The sequence below is a fragment of the Uranotaenia lowii genome, chromosome 2 (genome assembly GCF_029784155.1).
Source record: "Uranotaenia lowii strain MFRU-FL chromosome 2, ASM2978415v1, whole genome shotgun sequence".
Classification (NCBI taxonomy): domain Eukaryota; kingdom Metazoa; phylum Arthropoda; class Insecta; order Diptera; family Culicidae; genus Uranotaenia; species Uranotaenia lowii.
Window position 1 is genome coordinate 119,921,928 of NC_073692.1, and position 20,775 is coordinate 119,942,702.

A 20,775-nucleotide genomic window follows, 5' to 3' on the forward strand; every position below is an offset into this window, starting at 1 on the left:
CATTCATGTCTCAAATATTTGTTATACGAACGTATACATAATTGCAAAATGAGGATCATTAAAATTTCGTTGTGATAACCTCGCGCAGATTTGAAGAAGCTCTGTAAAAACAGATAATTGAAAAGTTTTTTGAAATGTTCTTCTATTGAACAACAATTGTATTATTTTCATTTATAAAATGCCAGGAATCTCTCTCTATTTCCTTTGAGCTCATTACTCGTTTTTTTAACTCCCTGGAATATAAAATACAATAACCATATTCTCGTCAAAATTTCCTCGCATGGAAAGTTATAGAGTTGCTGATTGAAGTTGTATCAAAGGATATTGAAATAATTTTTTACAGAAAATAGTTTCTTGAAGTTAATTTCTTCTCTGATTATGAAATTTTTCAAAATAGTGAATATGAGATGAGATCAATGAGATCAATTCATGGAGAAGGGGCAGTTTGCAGTACCACTCCTCCCACTCACTCTTTCGTTCATTCACTAATTATTGAAGTTTTTTTAGTGGTCGATTTTTGAAAATTTTAAAAATTATCCTCCCTCCAAAAGCAAACTCCAGGAACGCGTCTGATTATTATATATATATATATATACTTAATCAAAACTTTGTTTTTTTAAATGGCCAACGAAATTCTTGATGAATGAGAATCAAAGGCCGCAGCGGTGAGTTTTTAGTTGATAACAAGAGTAGATAGTCAACCCCATAATAAACACTAAATGCAAATGAACCCGAAAGCACCATAAATTAGGGATGCCATCCGTCCCGCAAAAGCGGGTCATGTCCTGCCGTCCCGCTTTTTTTCTCAAAATGTCCCGCTTTTTCTTGAGAAAACTTTCATGGTAGACTAGACCTTCTCCGTTTCTTTCACTTCAAAATAGTTGATTCGTGCATGAGACAACGCTTCTTGTAGAATATCTCCTCGATCATTTTCAACTACTGTCATTTTTTTCTAATCTTCTTTATCCATTTATTTATGATTTTAAAAACTTCTTACTAAAAAAACTTGACACTCGATACGGCTGACGATAAGGCTGTAAAAATTGAATAGATAACACTTTTTTGAAGTTTCACTGACTTACATTGGAAAAACCTCAATTTAGCCTCAATTTAAATTCATTCAATTCATTCAATTCATGGTTCAAAACCGAAAAACATTAAAACATAATGTTCTTTTTTCGCGGTTTTTTCTTCTCAAAATTAGCACTATTTTTTTCAAAATTTTATAAAAGACAAAACTTCTTGATTTCAAAATTTTCATCCCAAAATTCGGGCAATATCCAATAAAATGTGCAAAAATCAAGGAATGATTAAAAAAAAATCAAAAAGAATACACTTGAAAGTATATTTTGACATCAAAACACATCAGAAGATTTCAAATCGTATTAAAGGCTTCCGAAATAGTGTTCATGGTTATTAAGATTTTACATTCTAAAAAAACGTTTTTGGATGCAAAAATTAAAAAAAAATTAATAACTCAATTTAAGCTTTTTTTTATTCATGTTTGGAAATAAAGTGAATAAGTGTGTTCATAATCTTGAGTTTTTCTACGAAACCCGAGCAACGGGGCCACACCGGCAAGTCCGGGTAAGACCAAGCAATCTGGCAAGCTTATCTAAGCATCACCATAACAATTGAGTTCAGTTAAGCGTTCTTTGATCACGTCCTAGCGATGTTGTTATTTTTCTATGGAAGAAAATATTCTTTATGTTGCTTTCAAATGATGATGGCTCAAGATTTTTCTCCGGAATCCTAGCAGAATCTCTTGAATGTAAAGCTTAAGGGAAAAGTCAAATGCTGGATAAAATAGAACTGGACTATCGAGCGAAAAAACTATTTTCAATCAAACAATGATTGAATGGACGAGTTTAATTAAATAAACTTCGTAGATGATCAAAAACGGTTTTTTTAGAATATAAAAACTCAATTCAAATTTGAGATTTCAAATTACTCGGAACTACAACATTTTTGACTGGAGTGTTCGCATTTTACAAAGATGGAAGTATTCTAAAAAACTTAATTTTTCCAACAAATTTCATTTATTCATACTTAATTACCTTCTATGAACAATTTTAACTGAAGGAACATATACATATGTATAGAAAATCTCATCAAAAATAGGTTTTCAAAAGTTTCCAAAAAGTCCCGCTTTTTACGGCGATGTCCCGCTTTTTTTCGTGAAATGTCCCGCTTTTTCTGAAAGTATCTGGTAAGCCTACCATAAATGCCAGTGTACACTCAATGGGCCACAAAGTTACACTTTATGATGTGAAATAGTTATATCCTTCACCATTTTAATGAGCTTTTTGATGAAAACTATTTCATACCAAATACGAAAAAATAAGATTTTATATGATACAAGTTTAGGTATTTTGTGCTCGTTTATCCTTGATAATATTAATGGTCATGGGAATTAGGCCAAAAGAGTAGCTTTTAGTAAACTATTAGCCATTCTATTTGGTCCAAAAAATCGTTTGATTTATTTGTGTGCTACGTCAAAAGCCAAGAAGTGTATTCGAACTTATTAAACACCCTTTACATCCCCGAAAAACCGTCAAAAACAAAGTAAGAATATAAGTTCAATCATTTAAAACTGCTAACTCACTATAAATTTGTTGCTTTTTCGAAAATTGGAACCAATTTTGAGATCCACCGCCTTCAGCCACCTCAATCGGGTAGGTGGGGGTCGAGATGATAGCAAGAAAGAAAGAAAGAGAGAGAGAGACCTCGGGCGCTAAAGGCACGATCCTCACAGAACTTGCACGAATTTCGTCTGCTTATTGTTTATAATGTTTATTAAAGATTGATATTCTGGTTTTGGTGTTCGGGCGATTGTTTTCTGCTCCATCACGAGAATAACTTCCCGCCATTTGGAGGAATCGGCCGCCCGACTGCAGTACTTTCGGGGTACCTTCTATGAAAATGGTCCGTAGCACTCTCTCCGCTTTGGCTTAATGTAGACCTAACCGTTCCCATTGATCGGTAATTGTAACGATCATAATGACAGTAATAACAATAATTTCGAGAGCGCGAGAAGTATGTTTCACGAAATTACTGGATGCGGCAAAAGATTAAAACATAAGCTGGTTTGGGGGATGCTCTTTGGCGCTAAGATCAACCAAAGAGTTTGTAGAAAGTGATGAGTTGAATTTTTTCTACAATTTTAATTTCAGCAGTATATCAGCCACATTTTAAAAAGTTTTAAAAGTTTCATAACATATATTCACATATGGAAAAATGTGAGATTTTTTATATTCCAGACTTTGTTTTCTCACCAATTTTTAAAAAGAACGAAAGACCCATCACTTGTTGACATTCGTGAATCACGGAGCCTTTTCCCCGTCATTTACTTTGCATTTGTTTCCCTTTCCCGCAGGGAAAAGCCTTCTTTACTTTGTATCATTTTCTTCACTTTGAACGTTTAGTTCAAGACCCATCGACGGAGCGTTTAGTTAAAGAGCTGGTATTGTAACCAGTAAGATGCTTAGAGCCGGCTAGGTACATACATCAACAACCAAATGGCGCAACATAAACATTTACGAGGGAAGACGAAAGGGACTTCTTATGGTGAGCTCACTGATATGGATATTTGACAGTGCTACCAGTTAAAATGATCTGGCTTTTAATGATACCTATTTAGTCAAATTTTAAATTAAAAATCTCTGTTATTTTTCTCTAATTTCACTAATTTATGAACAAATGTTTAATGTCTAATATCTCATCTGGAGTAACGATACTAGGTTTAGTTATTAGAAACTGCCAGGGTCAGGTCGATATTTAACTTCATTATAAAACATCGCTTTGTTTTATAGACTTCTTTAAAACATTCATAAAACTTTTATTAAAGCATAAAGGCCGTGTCCAGCAATCTTCTGTGCAATCAATTCTGTAATTCCAAAAAAAAAACAAAATTTGTTATCTTGTTATTTGACTCGAAGAGCTTTTGAAATTTTTTTTTGTAGTGAATAGTGATACTAAAGCTTAGTTCTTTTAGAAATGGGACACTTTCTTTTGCTAATAGCTCGTTTACTAGTAATCGGACATTCAAAATTTTGACAGCATTTTGTTGCCTGTACAAAGTACTATCCAACCTTTTTTTTCAAAATTTAAAATTTACAAATTTTTGAGATATTTACGATGCAAGAGAAAAAGGAAAAAATAATTTTGCACAGTTTCATTCAAAATCCATCATTATCAAATTGATAGCCGACAAAACCGTTGATTATTCAAAGAACTACTGTGTGTGAGTGGTGGAAAAGTATGGAAATACTGTCAGAAATGTCCACAAAGTTCAAATCAACCATTGGAGTGAAGCATACGATCGGAAACTTCGGTAAAGGGTCATCAGGGAAGTCAAGTCACATACCAGCATTTTTAATTTTCAATAAACGAAAAACTAAGGGTAGATCGCTGAAATTTCCAAAAAAAAAATTCTCTGATAAGCTGAAAGTGTTGCCTCTTAATGAGTCATTCAAACCTAACCTAATATAAACATTTTTGCCAGACCCACAGCTCGTAAGCCGTATATCTGGTTCCGAGGCTATGGGACAGATAATTTTTGATGAACGACAAAACTTATGAAATACCCTATTTTAAACAAATTTCAGCGTTTGAATCCTATACCACTTCTGCTCGTGACAAGGTCTTGAGTATATTAAAGAGTGTATTTGCTTATTATTTTGTATAAAATATAATAATTTGCCAAAATTCTGCTCCTGTGGAAAAAAAACAACAATTTTTAAAACGAAAACTATGGTTTTCACTCTTTTCAAAAGCCTAAAAAGAGTAATCTTTTATGTACCCTTCGCAACCTACGATCTATACTAACCGATTATACTTTAAGTTCAATCTCCTCATGGTTTAACTTCGTTATTGCCAGATTTTGCCAGCAGAAATTCCATTGAAAACGCTCAAAAAGTGGCTCAAAAATAATCAAATTTGTTAATTTCGAAACAGCTGTATCCACTAAAGGGGCCTCAGTTTCTTTTAAAAGAGAAGTATTGCTCCGAAAAGTATCAGAAATTGAAGGAGGGGGATGTAGCCACCTAAAATACAGATAAGACGAAGTATTAGTTTGAAAAACTGATCATTATCATGACTGAAAAAAGTGTGCGCTGGCCGAAGGGAGGTACCAAGAATAAAGTAAAATTTATTCTTACAAAAAAAAACGATAAATAATTTTTTTTTAAATTTTTTTATGAATTATCATGAGATTACCTTCATTTCCTTCATAGAAAGTATTTAGAACAAACGAAAGGTTTTTGAGATACACGCATTCGTAACTGTCCCATTTCTAAAAGAACTAAGCTTTATCAAATATACCCAATTTTATGTTTATTATTAAAAAAAAAATGAATCAATTGACACACCAACTTCATTTGTCTGTTTGGTGTCCGCAAGATTTTTGCCCTCTTTCGGTGCACTGCTTTCGTTATTGGATGGAAAGCGGGTGAGAATTTAATTCGAATTTAAATGTGTAATTTTGGTCACGAGCCGCATTGCACTCTGGAACCAATTCATCCGGATTCAGGCCTTTTCTGCTCAGATCTCAGGCCCGGCATTTGTTGTGCTCCTAAGTAGCCCTTCGACAAATCCATTTCTTATTGGTAAATAGGAGGAGGGTTGGTTCTGTTTTGGTTTATCGTTTATTTTCCTCCTATGGGAGATCGATTTGACGCGACCAAACCACGAGGCTCGGCGAGGGGTCAAATGTTAGCATGGTTGTTGCATAAACTGTGTGTTACGGAAACACCGAAGCTCGATCACTTGTGGGATACTGCTTAGAGTTTCTGACCTTTTTGTTTTCTCTGGAAAAACTTCTGAGCTATCACGCATTTGGCTAGGTGTGTTTATTGGAAAGACATTGGTCACGAGTTTAAGTGATAAATCTTAAGCAAATTATATCATAGATCATTAATATGCGGAAATAATGTTGTACCATCAAGAACTGTGCCCGATTGTATTTAAGAAACGTTCGGGTAAATAATTCCAAGTTAAAAATGTTAAATGTTAAAAATTGATTTTTTCTACAGTGAGAAATAAGTATACCACTATGTGTTTTGCTTGTTAAAATATGATTGATTGAAAATCACGGAAATTTTCTTCCACAGCTTGTTCTGAATTCCCAAGTAACCAAAAGTTCCATGGAACGGTCTCTTAAAAGCTTACTCAGCCGTGATTTGAAGCTATATAGCATTCTACTAAGCCTTAAATTTAAGTTCTTATCGATACTTTAAAGATCTATAGTCAAAGCTGAGTAGAAGGCTATTCAGCTTTTGTATGAGACTTCGAAAAAAAGAAATTTTGTAAAATAAATTAAAAAATAATTCAATTTTGTCTAGCTACTTCATTTACATAGTTTTTATTTTCATGTAACTTTTTCAACTTTTTATGAATTTGTACTTACTTGAAAATTTTGTATGCTGGAAGATTTGAACCGGGACCTATTAGATGAGAGCTGAACATGCTACCTTTGAACCATCACTGGTGCTTGGTTTGCCTGTTTTCAAAACATCAATTTGAAATATGTTTAGGATTAATCTTTTCATAGTATGCAGACGCAGAACAGAAAACTGTAAACATTTGCAATTCACAAAACGATGCATCAAACATATTCATTCCGGATTGGACAACATTTGGAACTAAACGTGAGTGTTTAAAAGTTTAATTTTGTTTTGATTTTAAAACTTGTTCATGTCTTTTTCAGTAAAAAAATGAAGAACTCAACAAGCAATTTTGAAGCAACTTTTTTATCAAAGGACGAATCATTTGGACGACATAATAGAATGGAACGTCAATGGAGGTCAAGGAAAATCCAAAGAGCCAAAAAACTGAATAATCGAGTTGTGTGTGGATTTCAATTTGTGTTGTGCAACAGTAAAAAAAAAACAGAATGGATGCAAACTTTTTGCTTGTTTTCGATGGACACACCCGTCCTATGTTGTCAAGCCTTGAAAATATTGTGCCGGCATTGATGGAAATTTTGCTTCATGCTTCCAGTTTAAAGAATTTACTCTCGATGCCAGCCGGTAGTGGTGATGCTCCAGGAACTGCTGTTGCATGTACTTGACCTTCCAAGGAAGATAAAACAACGAATCTGAAGAATCGAATCCAAAAGATTGAGGCATGGCATTAAGTCTTTTAAATATGATTGTAACTATTGAAAAGCTGTATATAAAGTATGTTGATACCTACACGCATTTAAGGTTAATTTGAGCTTCTTGTTCTGACTAAAACAATTAATTCACCGCTTAATTCCACATAAAAGCGTCGGAGCTAGGAGTGGGAGTAGTTGCAGTGTATTGTCTTACAACAACACAACAGCCAGCAAGACTGACCGAACCAAAACGCTACTTTTTGAACCTCAAAACCAAATAACCAAAAACTGACTTAGCCTACAGGAAACATATGATGAATTCAGAGCTAAAGGTGTATAAGTTAGGTGCAAAAAACTTAAATTTTGAGTTCATATTGCTAAAAGCAATTCCGGATATGCTTTCATGTACTGGCTATGTTTGTAAAAAAGATATTGCCAAATGATTCTCGATATCTCAATGCTGAGCCTCATCAAAAATTACTATGAATAAATTTGTATTTCTTGGAATAATTTTCTTTGCAGAACATTTTCCTACAAATCCAATCAAAATTGAAAGAAAAAGATAGATGGGTTTTGTACAGATTGGTTTATATACATTAAGGTATCTCTGGGACATGGCGCCTGAGGATTTCCCGTTCGCACTACACTACCAAATGGCATTGTATTTCCATAGAGGTTCCGCATGGAACTAAAAAGTTCGTAAGAAGTTCCGCTTGGAAACCAAAAAGTTCGTAAGAAGTTCCGCATGGAACCAGATAGTTCGTAAGAAGTTCTTAACGAAGCTTGATAGGCTGAATTGATATCCGGACTTTTTAAGGTACTTAGAACGCACAAATATGTAATACTAGCTGATTTTACCCGGCCTTGCTCGGGTTCACATAAAATATAAATCAAAATGAATCGTTTGACTTTTCGAAATTTTGGAAGTTTAATATTCATCATTATAAGAAATTCGGCCCAAGTTTGGCCATGTTAGTTTTGTTAGTCTTTTTAAAGTTTTTATTGAGAATATTCACTGTTTATCGATTTCATATTATCGAAAAATTTATAGTTATAAGATTTTAATTAATGGAAATTCAAAAAAAATCATGGTATGCTAATTCATCTTTTTATGAAAAACATTACAACCATCATTCCTTAGGAAGATTGAATAGATTTTGCCTAATAGTTTTATCTTCAAAATATTAAACTGCTTTTTTTTAACTTTTTCATCCCCTATCTAATGAAAATATCCGTTGAAGATTATCCCACTTTTCAATATGGATGATCTCCCTGTAAAATGGTATATTTAAGTTTCATTTACTTAGAATTTTTTTAAAAACCTCCGAGCTTTGTTGAAGCATGCTGAAAACTCACTTTGCATGTTTTCAAATGCATGTGTGAATTTTTTTGCTTTTCAATTTCGCACTGTTTTATTATTAGTTTACCTTAAATGTTGAAAGTTCTACTAATAGCTTTTTGAAGTTATCGAAAACAAATCATCTCGAAAACACCATTTTTATATTATGAAAAAGGTTTTTTTTAGTTCTGTTTTTTTTTTCATGGTCATCAATGATAAATCAAAAGTTAGAAATTGGTCAGGGAAATCGAATTGTATAAAACTCCAAACCTCAAATTTTATTATCTAATCAATTTTCTAATCCCCTATCAAAATCCCCTATTAAAATCTCCTATTAAAATCCCAATTGAAGCGTTAAAATCGCAGCCTTGAGCTTATAACTCTGAATCTAAAAAATGTTTCTTTCTCTATGAGGAATTCCAAAAATATAAAAATGGTTGACCCTCAAAGCCCCCCAGCGGCGGTAAAGAGCACTTTGAAAGCCTCTACTATTCTTGTCAATATGATCCTAACAGGTTAGTTTTATTTTTCAATCAAAATGTAGGCTTATAACTGTATCCAAATATCTCGTACCGGTAGCACGTGCTTTGAACAGTAGAAGGTACAAAAACACCCGCCTAAATTTTCACTTCCAAATTTTTAATGCTCAGCTATCCAGTAGTACATGTGAGCTCTGGATGGTCGTTGTTTCTAATACCCGGCCCATGCATAGTGATGGTGAAAATAATCCCGCCAACGAAACGAACGGAAACGAAAATCGGTTCGCAAAATGGGTGCCATGACTTTTGGTTCGTGGGAATAAAACCGTTGTTGTATGGACGACCCCCTTCAAAAGGGGTCATCCAAAAATCTAAAAACATGTTTCATCATTCCTGGTCCTAATGAGCACCCATGCCAAATTTCAGCTCTCTAGCTCTTAAGGCGGCTGAGCCTATTGAAGACAAACATACAAACGGAAATTGCTTTTTATATATATAGATGCTCCTTGTTTAGACTTTTTATGTTCGTTCAGAAGTCCAAATCAAGCACTTGGCGAAAACGGTTCTTATTTTTCTCGAGTACCTTTTACTCAGCCAAATGTTAACTTAAAACGTACTAGATTAAGTAGATATGTGACTTTTGGTTACTTGGGTTGTTTAACGGACAAATCAAGCATAAGGTTACTTTTTTTGACGTAGCAATTGGCGTTGAGGACCAAAAATGTGAAAAAGGGGTGTGAAATAAGAATAGGACCACTTGAGTTTTTCAATAAAAACAAGATCAGAGGAGCATCTCTTAAAACCACCTTTTAATACCTTTGAAAACCTTTAAAATTCTAGTAAACTCCTTAAAATGCAGTTATCAATTCAAAGCATTCGTAGAAGCATTATTATTCACTTTAACACAGTAAATTTTTAAAAATAATCTTGTTTTCGTATAAAAACTCAAGTGGTCCTATTCTTATTTCGCACCCCTTCTTTCACATTTTTGATCCTCAACGGCAATTGCTACGTTCAAAAAAGTAAACTTATGCTTGATTTATCCGTTAAGCAATTCAGAACAAACTGTAGAAGAAAATTTTCGTGATTTTCAATCATTCATATTTTAACCAGCAAAACACATAGTGGTATTATTCTTATTTCGCTCACTGTATTAGGATTTGCCAGAAAAAAGCTTCCAATAGTGTTTTATTGACACTCTTGAGCGGATTAGAGATAAGCTGCGGATTTGTCCGATTTCTGATGATTTTTCGGTTAAAGTAGGTCTGAAGGTTTGGAGAGATTTATAAAAATAATACAATTTTTAAGTTCCATATATCAGATAGCACAGGGATTTTTATATATCTCCGACACAGTTGTGCATCAAGACAAAAATTGATAAATTGTGAAGCTTGTGTTAGAAAAACTGCATCTTAAGTATAAGAAATACTTAAATGTATAAAAATAATCTTGAACAACATTTTTTTTAAGTATGAATATTTATAGACAATACTATCTGATCCCATACGAACTCCGTTTCGCTTTCAACTTGGAATATGTCATGAACAGTTTGTATGAAAGTCAATTGCCAAGCATTTTCAAGATTCATCGTTAGGTAATAATTGCAAAAATATTGGATGATCACTTCGTCTGTCGTCTGCTACTAAATATGAAATCAGGAATCAAAAACCACGTGTATAAATTTCGACTAAATCATTGCATAACAACGCAACTATTGCCAAAAAGCTTAACCCCTTTCGGGGGCTCTTATAAAAATTTTGATGTCTGAAATCGATTGCCCTTCCCTCGAAACTCCCGTGTGAAAATTTTCAAAGCAATCCATTGTATAATAACGTCAATATTGCTAAAAATAGTGAAAAATAAATTTATATGGACGACCCCTTTCGTCGACCCCTGGCAAAATATTTGATATCTGACATCAGATCGATTGTCCGTCCCTGAAAACTACCGTGTGGAAATTTTCATCCCAATCCGATGTATAATAACGTCAATATTGCAAAAATATTGAAAGGTTTATATGGACGACCCCCTTTGCCGGCCCCTCAAACTGAATTGAATTCCTCAAATCCATTGCTCATCTCTCAAAACCCTTGTGTACCAACTTTCGTCTGAATCCGATGTATAATAACGACAATATTGCATCAATAGTGAATAGTTAACATGGACGACCCCTTTGGCCGACCCCTGATTTTAGTTCGGATAAGTGAAATCAGTTATTTGTCCCTAATAACTCCTATGTGCAAATTTTCATCCCAATCCGATGTATAGAAACGAAAATATCACTAAGATACTGAAAATTAAATATGGACGACCCCTTTTGCCAGCCCCTTATACTAAATTGGATACCTCAAATCGATTGCACGTCACTCAAAACTATCGTGTACCAATTTTCATCTGAATACGATGTATAATAACGTCAATATCACAAAAAAAGCGAACAGTTAATATGGACGACCCCTTTGGCTGTCCCCACAAAATTTGACACCTGAAATCGATTGCTCGTCTTTCAAAACACTCATTTGCAAATTTTCAACACAATCCGACGAAAAATAACGTCAATATCGTGAAAACAATATTTGTCTTGTATGGACGACCCCCTTCAGAAGGGGTCATCCAAAAATCTGAAAACATTTTTCATCATTCCTGGTCCTAATGAGTATCCATGCCAAATTTCAGCTCTCGAGCTCTTAAGACGGCTGTGTTTATAAAAGACAAACAAACAAACAAACAAACAAACAAACAAACAAACAAACAAAAATACAGAAATTGCTTTTTATATATATAGACAAGAAATTTTTTAGAATCACTTTCTACTATAATTGAACCATTTGATGAACAGTGTTGAAACTTAAATCAAAGTGGAAACGCTAGGATATTTTCAAGTGATAGAATGTTTACAAATAATGTTAGAGAGGTTTAAACAGATCGGTTTATTTTATTTGTGTAACTGTATTATTTTAAATTACTGAGATAGTTAAAAAAAAACAGGAAAAAATGATAAACGTAAACTGCTTTTCTTAAAAAAAAAAGTAGTTTTTCAATAACCGCTGATTTTTTACCGATTTTTCGCAAAGATTGCCTAGCAAAGTTCCAGGTTATTAGTTACAATTAAAGAGCCTCTAGTAAACAATGAGACGAAATGTCGCGATTGGAATTTTTGATTTTCTGTCTGTCATTCCAATCGAACAAAACCAAGCAGTCTTAAAGGCAGCCCTACAGCAGGATTGCAAGCGTGTTTTTTTAACGGAATCAGATGGCGCCTCTTTGTTTACTATAGTTTCTTTAGGTTTTATCATGTTCCTGTTAATTTTTTTTCGGAATGAAATATTTGACGGATTTAACACCAAATCGACACAAAGTTGGTATGACCCACTCAAAATTCAATGAAATTTTGTGGACATAAAGATCTTACCCAAGGTGTGTAAATATAGGAAATGTAACGATATTTTAAAGTCCCGATTCAGCCATTTTGATTTCGCTACTGTGGAGTTCGTGGAGTTTGTTTACTAACAATGCCCTCAGCTCGAACAAATTAACCGATGTTTACAAACAAACTCAATGAACCTCACCGCGCTCTCCTCGCCTACTTACTGCCAAAGTCAGAGAACCTTGTGATCTAATAACCTTGATTTTACCTAGTAAAGCAACTTATCATATTTATAAATAAAAATAAAAACAAACACAAATCGTCGCCAGTGTATTGCTACCTCACTCACTCACACGCTCTCTCGCAACACTGACAAAATTTTCGGGGCATCACCGCCCGATGGCAGTGCAACACCAGCTCAAAACCAGTGCAACACTGTCCGAATAAACAAACAGTTTGACAGCACCTAGTGGTGCACTAGGCATAAACAAATACGGTATTTATTTTCCCAAAATTTATCTAGACTAACATTTGAAAAGGGACAAACTTTTTAGGCAGAAATTTTATAAATATTTTTAGCTAAAAAATTGCATTTCTTACATTCTTCATAAGAAATTTTCGATAAAATGATTGAATTTTTCTAAAAAATATAGTTCGGTATCGAATTTCAAAAACGGAGAATGCGCCAACATCGCTGTATCGAGAAAAACGCGTTCAAAGTTTGACAGCTCCATAAGCTCCCAGCAAAAACATGATTTTGTTTCCTTTATTTCTCGAAAACCAGATATCCTTTAAACAACTTTTTACAATAAAAATGTAGGTCTTCAAACGGGCTTTTTCACCCAGCTGATAATTCAGTTTGTTTATATTTGGCGCATTCACCCTATTCAAAATTTGCTACCGAGTTTTTTTTTTCAAATTCTACACTGAAAAAAATGCATTTCATATACTGAAACTCAATTTCCCAAAAAATGTCATCACAGAATTTGATGATTTTTTTTTCTTAGCCAGATATTAATAAGGCCTAAAAGTCGTCCATGTATTGCAACTTGTGCATATTTTAAGGAAAAACTTTTTCTAACAACATCTTTTTGATGATTTTTTTTGAAAATCATATAATTTATTTTATCAGCGTACATTTCCAACCATTAACTCAAAAACTGCATCGTTGAATTGATACTGCTGATTTCGAAGAAATAAGAGGTTCGTTTATAATAATTGACGGTAAAAGTAAGTGGAGTTCCTACACTGAAAAAAAAAATTGAAATACAAAACTTTTAGTTGATTTAACTAAATGGCCATCTCAAAATTCAATGATTTTTTTTAATGATGGAGAATAATCATTATAATGATTCATTGACTCTGGGCATATTTAAAAATAGAAACGATTCCATTCAAGCGCCTCTCTGTAAATCTCGTTTTTATCTCTTCGCAGCGTGTGTACAATCCATCTCCACTTACATTCCCGAATCTCGATTTCTAGCGCCCTTTGGTGACATCGAAGATGTAGTTCCTCATTTGAGATCCAGATGTTGGCAGGCATTTGATTAAAAGATGTTGGCAAAAAAAACTTAGTTAATTATCGTATTTGAGTAGACATTAATAATATTTTCAATCCTAGGATAATCATAATCTGTGAAATGAATTGAATACCATATGCTTTGGAAACAAGTTTCAGGTAATCTATAGATCTTTTTTGGCAAAACTAACTAAACTAATCATACACACACAAAGTTTCATTCAATTTTGAAAGGGTCATGCCAGAAACTGTGTAAAGTTGGCTCGAAATCACCATAAATGATGCATTCATCTTTATGACTTATTAGTTAATTTTTCGATTTTTTAAATAGAGTTCCGGAACAAGGCTGGAACAAATTATTTTTCGAAAATCTGGAAGAGGGAAATAAATAAAGCTGAAGGTTTCAACGACTTTTTAACTGTTTATTCTGATCAATTGTTCGAAAATTCAAACAGTTTCAAGAGCCAAAACCAAATAGTTGAGATTTCATTAAGCTTTGTGTTTGAGATTTTTGCAAATTTTCCATCTTAAATAATCCTATTCCTTGATTTGATGCAATAAAGATTGTATTCGTTATTGATGAATATACACATTTATCAATTTTTTTCCAAAGTATTGACTAATCTCGAGATGACTAATGTCCAAGTGGAAAAAAAGATTCCAAATTTGTATGAAATGTTTTGAATAGAAGTGGAACTGATAAACAACCGAGTAAACTTCGACAATTTTATAAGTAAATTTGTTTAGAGTACTAATTTTGGATATTAGTACGCCCTGGGCTGATCGTTTTATTCAAACAAAATACCTACAAGGGATTTTGCTTACAATATCATAGCATTTAGTTGAAAGTTTCACTTCGTGCCCGGCACCACCAACCGCCTGTTTATAAGTTAAAGCTTTCTCAACCTGTCAGCTGATCTGTTCAGACTTTTTGGCTTGGCGGCGCTTCTCACATCAAGCGGCTCTCTAGGTGCCTAACTACAACATAATCAGCACATTTCTGCTTGGGCACCTCTAAGTTTCAAGCTCCAGGTGCCTTCCTACCAGGCCATCCCTAGAAGCATCATGATCAGTAGAAATTTGCGCAGACGAGACTCATGCAGGAGGCGCGCTCTACAATCATCAGGAAACCGCTCTTCGCGACTGAGCGTTTGAAATGAAAATTACCAATCAATTATACGTATTTGCCGGTAATCAACAGCGCGGCTATACGACGGCCAGACTATTCGGGTACATTGTATTCATTAAATTAGCATAATTTGAGCGTTTTAGAATCTCATGCGAGCCCCAGAGGTAAGATTAGCTTTCTTCGTGAGGAAGAAATCCCTTGCATGAGCCATGTTTTCCAGCCACGTAACCGGATCGCATTTGGTTTACGATTGATGGGGAAACTATAATTTCGCTCACCAGCAAACTAGCGATCGCAACGAGCGGGATACAGCAACAGCTGAATCAAGGACTGCCACATTCCTTCGGGCAATTTTGGATTTCAATAAAATGTTGTTCTCGTGGATGCATTTACGTTTGTTGACCTGTTTCGTGGGTGTCAAATTCTTAATAGACACTTGAGAAAAAATCTGCAGGTGCATCGATTTCAAGGGTGATCTTGTAATATCCATGTATTTAAAATTTATATCCATTGATTTTTTTTGTTTTTATAATTTTTACAATTTTTGGAAACATGGATGGTAGTTTTAGTTACTAACATTCACATGGAAATCCATTAATGATTATATTTGACTAAATTTACCACCAGGTACACCGATAACTTAATCTAATCAAGTTCAACATTAGCACAATTTCTAGAATAAATCGATTTAAATTTTATGTGATCTCTGTTTCAATCAATCTAATAAAATTTGGTGGATGCACCGGAAAATTAAGATTACTTAAAATTACTGATATTTTAAAATTCTTACAAATACTCTGACTGACAAGGTATAAACTTAATGATGCCAATGATGTGTAATTTGACCGAGGAATAAAATAATGACTGTTAAGAACATTGGCTTTTAAAAACCTCCACATTTAAAGATGTTTCAGTTAGAGAAGAAATCTTCGCTAAAAACGGGCTTATAGCATATTGAATTCTGCTGCTCTCCATCCTCCTCTTTAAGCTAACGGGAAAAATGGCATCATTATTGTCAAAGATGAGTTAACTCCTTTTGCACTTGAACTCTTGAATGAACTACGCGAATCACAAGACATTCATGAAGGGAAATACATTTGGCCTGATAGAGGGGGTGCAATTTTGGTGAAGAAGGAAGAAAATTCTAAACCAGACATAGTTAAAACGAGAAGTGATGTTAGTCGTGTTATGCATAAATACTTAGGTTTAGCCGTAATTATAGAGGCAGGAACCTATCCTAAATGTCTCAAGAGAGCTAGACTTATTCCAATATTTAAATCTGGAGATGCCCTTGATGTAAAAGACTACCGTCCCATATCATTTTTAAGCATATTAAGTAAGGTTTTCGAAAAGCTTCTAATATCCAGGATAAACAGCTTTCTAGCATTTCCTATAATCTTCAATATGGGTTTAAATCTGGATCAAGTACGCTTACAGCCATCTGCGATTTGCTGGATTCAGTAATTGAAAAAATAGATGTCAAAAAAATCATGGGTGAACTACTTCTAGACCTTTAGAAGGCCTTCGTTCGAAACTCTTAATCATGGTAAATTACTGAAAAAATTGGAGTGTTATGGCATATGCCCATCTGGATTCCAGTCAAGCACCTCTCTGCAAATCTCGTTTTCATCCTTTCGCATCGTGTGCCCAATCCATTTCCACTTAGGTTCCCGAATCTCGATTTCTAGCGCCTTTTGATAACACCGGCGATGAAGTTCCACGTTTGAGATCCAGTTGCCAGGTCACCAAGCGCTGATGATGTTCCGCAGGCAGCGATTCACAAACACTTGTCGTCACCGAATATGTGCACAAAGTTTCACACCCGTACAACAATACGGATTTGACGAATGAGTTGAAGATTCGGATTTTAGTTCGTAGAGAGATCTGGCGTGAGCGCCAGATGTTTCGGAGACTCGCAAACACTAATCGGGCTTTTCTGATCCGGGTTTCGATGTCCTTCTTGGTACCACCATAAGGCGGAATCTGGCTACCAAGATACTGGAAGCACTCCACTGTCTCAACCTGTTGTCCAGCTAACACGAAATTGGAACGATTTTCTGTGTTGATTTCCATCGACTTGATCTTTCCGACATTGATTTTGAGACCTGCTGCCTTGGAGCTTTCGGTGAGGTCGTCGAGTTTGCTCTGCATGTCTTGTTGTGCTTGAGCGAGCAAAACAATATCATCTTTCAGGTCAAGGTCGTTCAGTTGCTCCATTGTTGAAGGATTCCACGGCAATCCTCGATTTGGTCTACAGTCAATCGATCCAGTCAATATCTCACCCATTACGATGAGAAAAAGCAGCGGTGACAAAATACATCCTTGTCTCACTCCAGCGGTTACCGGGATTGGTTCGGACAAGACACCGTCGTGCAAGACTTTGCACGAAAATGCCTCGTACTGAGCTTCGATGAGATGGACTAGTTTCTCTGGGACCCCTCGTCGTCTTAGAGCAGCCCAGATGCTTTCGTGGTTCAGTCGGTCAAATGCTTTTTCGAAATCAACGAACACCAGCAGAAGAGAGTCCTGGAATTCGTTTATTTGTTCCAGTATTATTTATTCGTAGCGTTGTAATGTGGTCCACACATGATCGTCCGGATCGGAATCCAGCTTGTTGCCGTCGGAGTGTAGCGTCGATTTTCTCCTGGATCCTGTTCAGGATCACTTTGCAGAGTACTTTGAGGGTTGTACAGATAAAAGTAATGCCACGCCAGTTACCGCACTCTGTTAGGTCTCCTTTCTTTGGGACCTTTACAAGGATACCCTGCATCCAGTCGGCCGGGAATGTTGCAGTATCCCAAATGTCAGCGAAAAGACACTGCAACATTTGTGCTGACAAGGCAGGGTCGGCTTTGAGCATTTCATCAGGAATGCAATCGATTCCAGGCACTTTGTTGGATTTCATGTCCTAGATTGCCGCTTCTATTTCAGCCAGCGAGGGCGCTTCCGAGTTGACGCCATTTATGCGCCTTACTGTTGGCGCCTCGAGCTGCGGGTTCTGTTGGCCATCGCTATACGTCTCACCAAGGACGAGGTGATGGTCATATGCAATGTCTGCGCTTTGTTTGTAGCGGACATCAAAAGAGCTTCTTCTCCATTTTCGGCTGATGCAGATGTGGTCAATTTGATTTTCTGCACGGTCATCTCGGGATACCCAAGTGACCTTATGTGCTGGTCGATGGGGGAAGAGCGATCCACCGATCACCATATTGTTGTTGCCACAAATTCTACAAAAAGCTCTCCGTTTTCATTCATCTCTTCTAGACCATGGCGCCCCATGATGCGCTCAAAGTCCTGATTGTCGGAGCCAATCTTTGCATTGAAGTCGCCTAAGTGGATTTGAATGTCACCCTTCGGAATTTTCTCAACCACGCTGTTCATTTGACTGTAAAATTGCTCTTTCTCCTACAAATCGGCAACGTCAGTTGGCGCATAACACTGGACCATTGTAAGGTTTCTAACCCGTGTTCTGAATCTGGCTACGATTATTCTTTCGTTTATCGGTTCCCATCTTATAAGGGCCGCATGGGCCTGCTGGCTTAACAGGAAACCAACTCCTCGTTCCCGAGTAGCGTGTTCTCCTCGTATGCCAGAGTAAAGCAGTACTTGCCCAGACTGTGTCTTGTCTCCAGTGTAAGGCCAACGGACTTCGCTAAGTCCAAATATCTCTAGCTTGAGGCGGCTAGCTTCTCTAGCAAGTTGAGCCAGCTTACCTGGCTGGGCAAGAGTCAACATTCCTAGTTCCAATTCGTGTCCGTGTTTTCATGCTAAAGTTCCAGGTCGGTCATTTCTTCTCTCAGTTTCTGTAACAATTCAACAGATCAGGAGCAGTAGGTTGTTAGCCTAAAGTCCCTATCCCGCGATGGGGCGGCCATCTTGGACTTAGCTGGCGGGAGCCGCATTTCATAAATTCAGCCGCTCGCTGCGAGGCAGACGCTGTTTGAGCCGCCCCTGACCTGGAGAACAGACGCTCGGTTGTTGTTGCACGACGCCTCTGACCTGGGGAACAGATGCGTGCGGCCACCTTCTCAGTCTGCATGCGACCAAAGCATCCATCGGGGTTGGGTACCCGATCCCCGCTTATGTTACTCGCATCCCAGCTGTTACCACGAGGAGGTAGAAATACTAGTTGTGAATAAGAGGTGATATGACCACTATGGGGTCATACAACTACAACAGCATTCACAATACTCTTCTTGGTTAAGTTTTCAATTAGTAAGCTAAAAGCACTGCGTCAAAAGCTCGGATCGATTGGAATCGATTATGACAGTTATTTTATATCAATTGGAATTTTGTGTTTCAGATGTCGCTTCTCTTACATGTAGGTTCACTACATATGACTAAGAGCTACTCTAATGCACAGTGTTCTTTTCAAATAACACCAACTAAAAAAAAGTTATCTTTATTATCTTTGATAAGAATGAATTTCAACAAAACCAAATTTTAAAAATATCTTTGTATTGCATTAGTGATTGCAATGATTTGTTGAAGTATTTTTTTAAATATATTTAAAAAAAAAGTCAATTCTACTTATATCATAACCTAAAACAAAAATGAGATCTTTAAAAAAATGCTAAAGATATGAAGATTATTGTTAATGAAAGTAAGTTTAAAAAAAAGTTATTTCAAAATTGTAGATCATTATTTTTGCAGAAAATAATAAAATTGAACGAGGCCATCCCCTCCTAGCGAGCGAATAAATTCACCATTTGACAACTTGTTTTGCGCTCATTACACCGGGGAAAACTGCACAAGATCACCTAGTTTTTTCTCGCTCCTGGAGTGTGACTTATGAGAACTTGAATCAGCGCTTAGCACCAGACGACCCTTACTTGCAGGGAAGTAATCAGCATCACACCTTGCTTTGTCTTGAGTTTTGCAAAACTGGTGCTTGGATATAAAACGGAGCCAAACATATAAGTGAACCCCTACAACATGCTGAACATCGAGTTTGCGTGGATCTGAAGAAGCCTTGTTATTGCACTGCTCCGAGACACCACCCCGAACGACATGACACATAAACCATTTCTGACTGGTAAGCACACCGCGCCGTTACGATGATACATAAGTCGAGATAAAGCAATAAATAGCACGCTAGCTGTAGACATGGTTGCGCTAACTAATAAGTTTAATAATTTTACCGGAGCAGCAGCTCTTCAAAACGATTGTGTCATGTGGGTTATCGATGTGGTCTGGTGTGAACCGATTTTCCCATCAGGGAAACTCTGGAAAACTTTTTGTTGTTGTTGTTATTCTCATCTGAAGAAATGAGACAAATCTATAAAAGAGATTTGTTCAAGAGAAATTACGTGGGCCGGATCATGGGATATGTGTCCCTCCTGTCCTCCGGATCACGATTTCTATTGGAAACTCAACAGGTAGCGATGCATGATCAATGATCACCATGTTGTATCGCAAATTGATTTTCTGTTTGTGTGTTAGTCAACATCGCCACCGATTAAGCTTGTCGACCTCACCGGGGATAAATCATTCCATAGTTGTAAAGATGAAATTGATTGAATATCTTATGAACGAATGAAATGGGTTTTTTCCTGGCCTAGCTTCCCTTCTAAGCACACAATTCATTAGTGTTAATTAACAACACGTTCAGTTTGATCCGCCCACCCAGCGGTGACTTATTAACCTACATAAATCTTGGGCCCGTTTGTTTAGAGGCTGAAATCTATACAAATCATCCCGCTTTTCAGAATCTCTATTCCTCTTAAAGGAGTATCATCAATCATAACCATCAACCGGTAAGGTCTAAGTAACGTTCCGTAGATACTGAGCAGTTGCAGCGGTACCTCCTCGAAAATTCTCGCGATTTCTTGATGAATGCTCGTCAT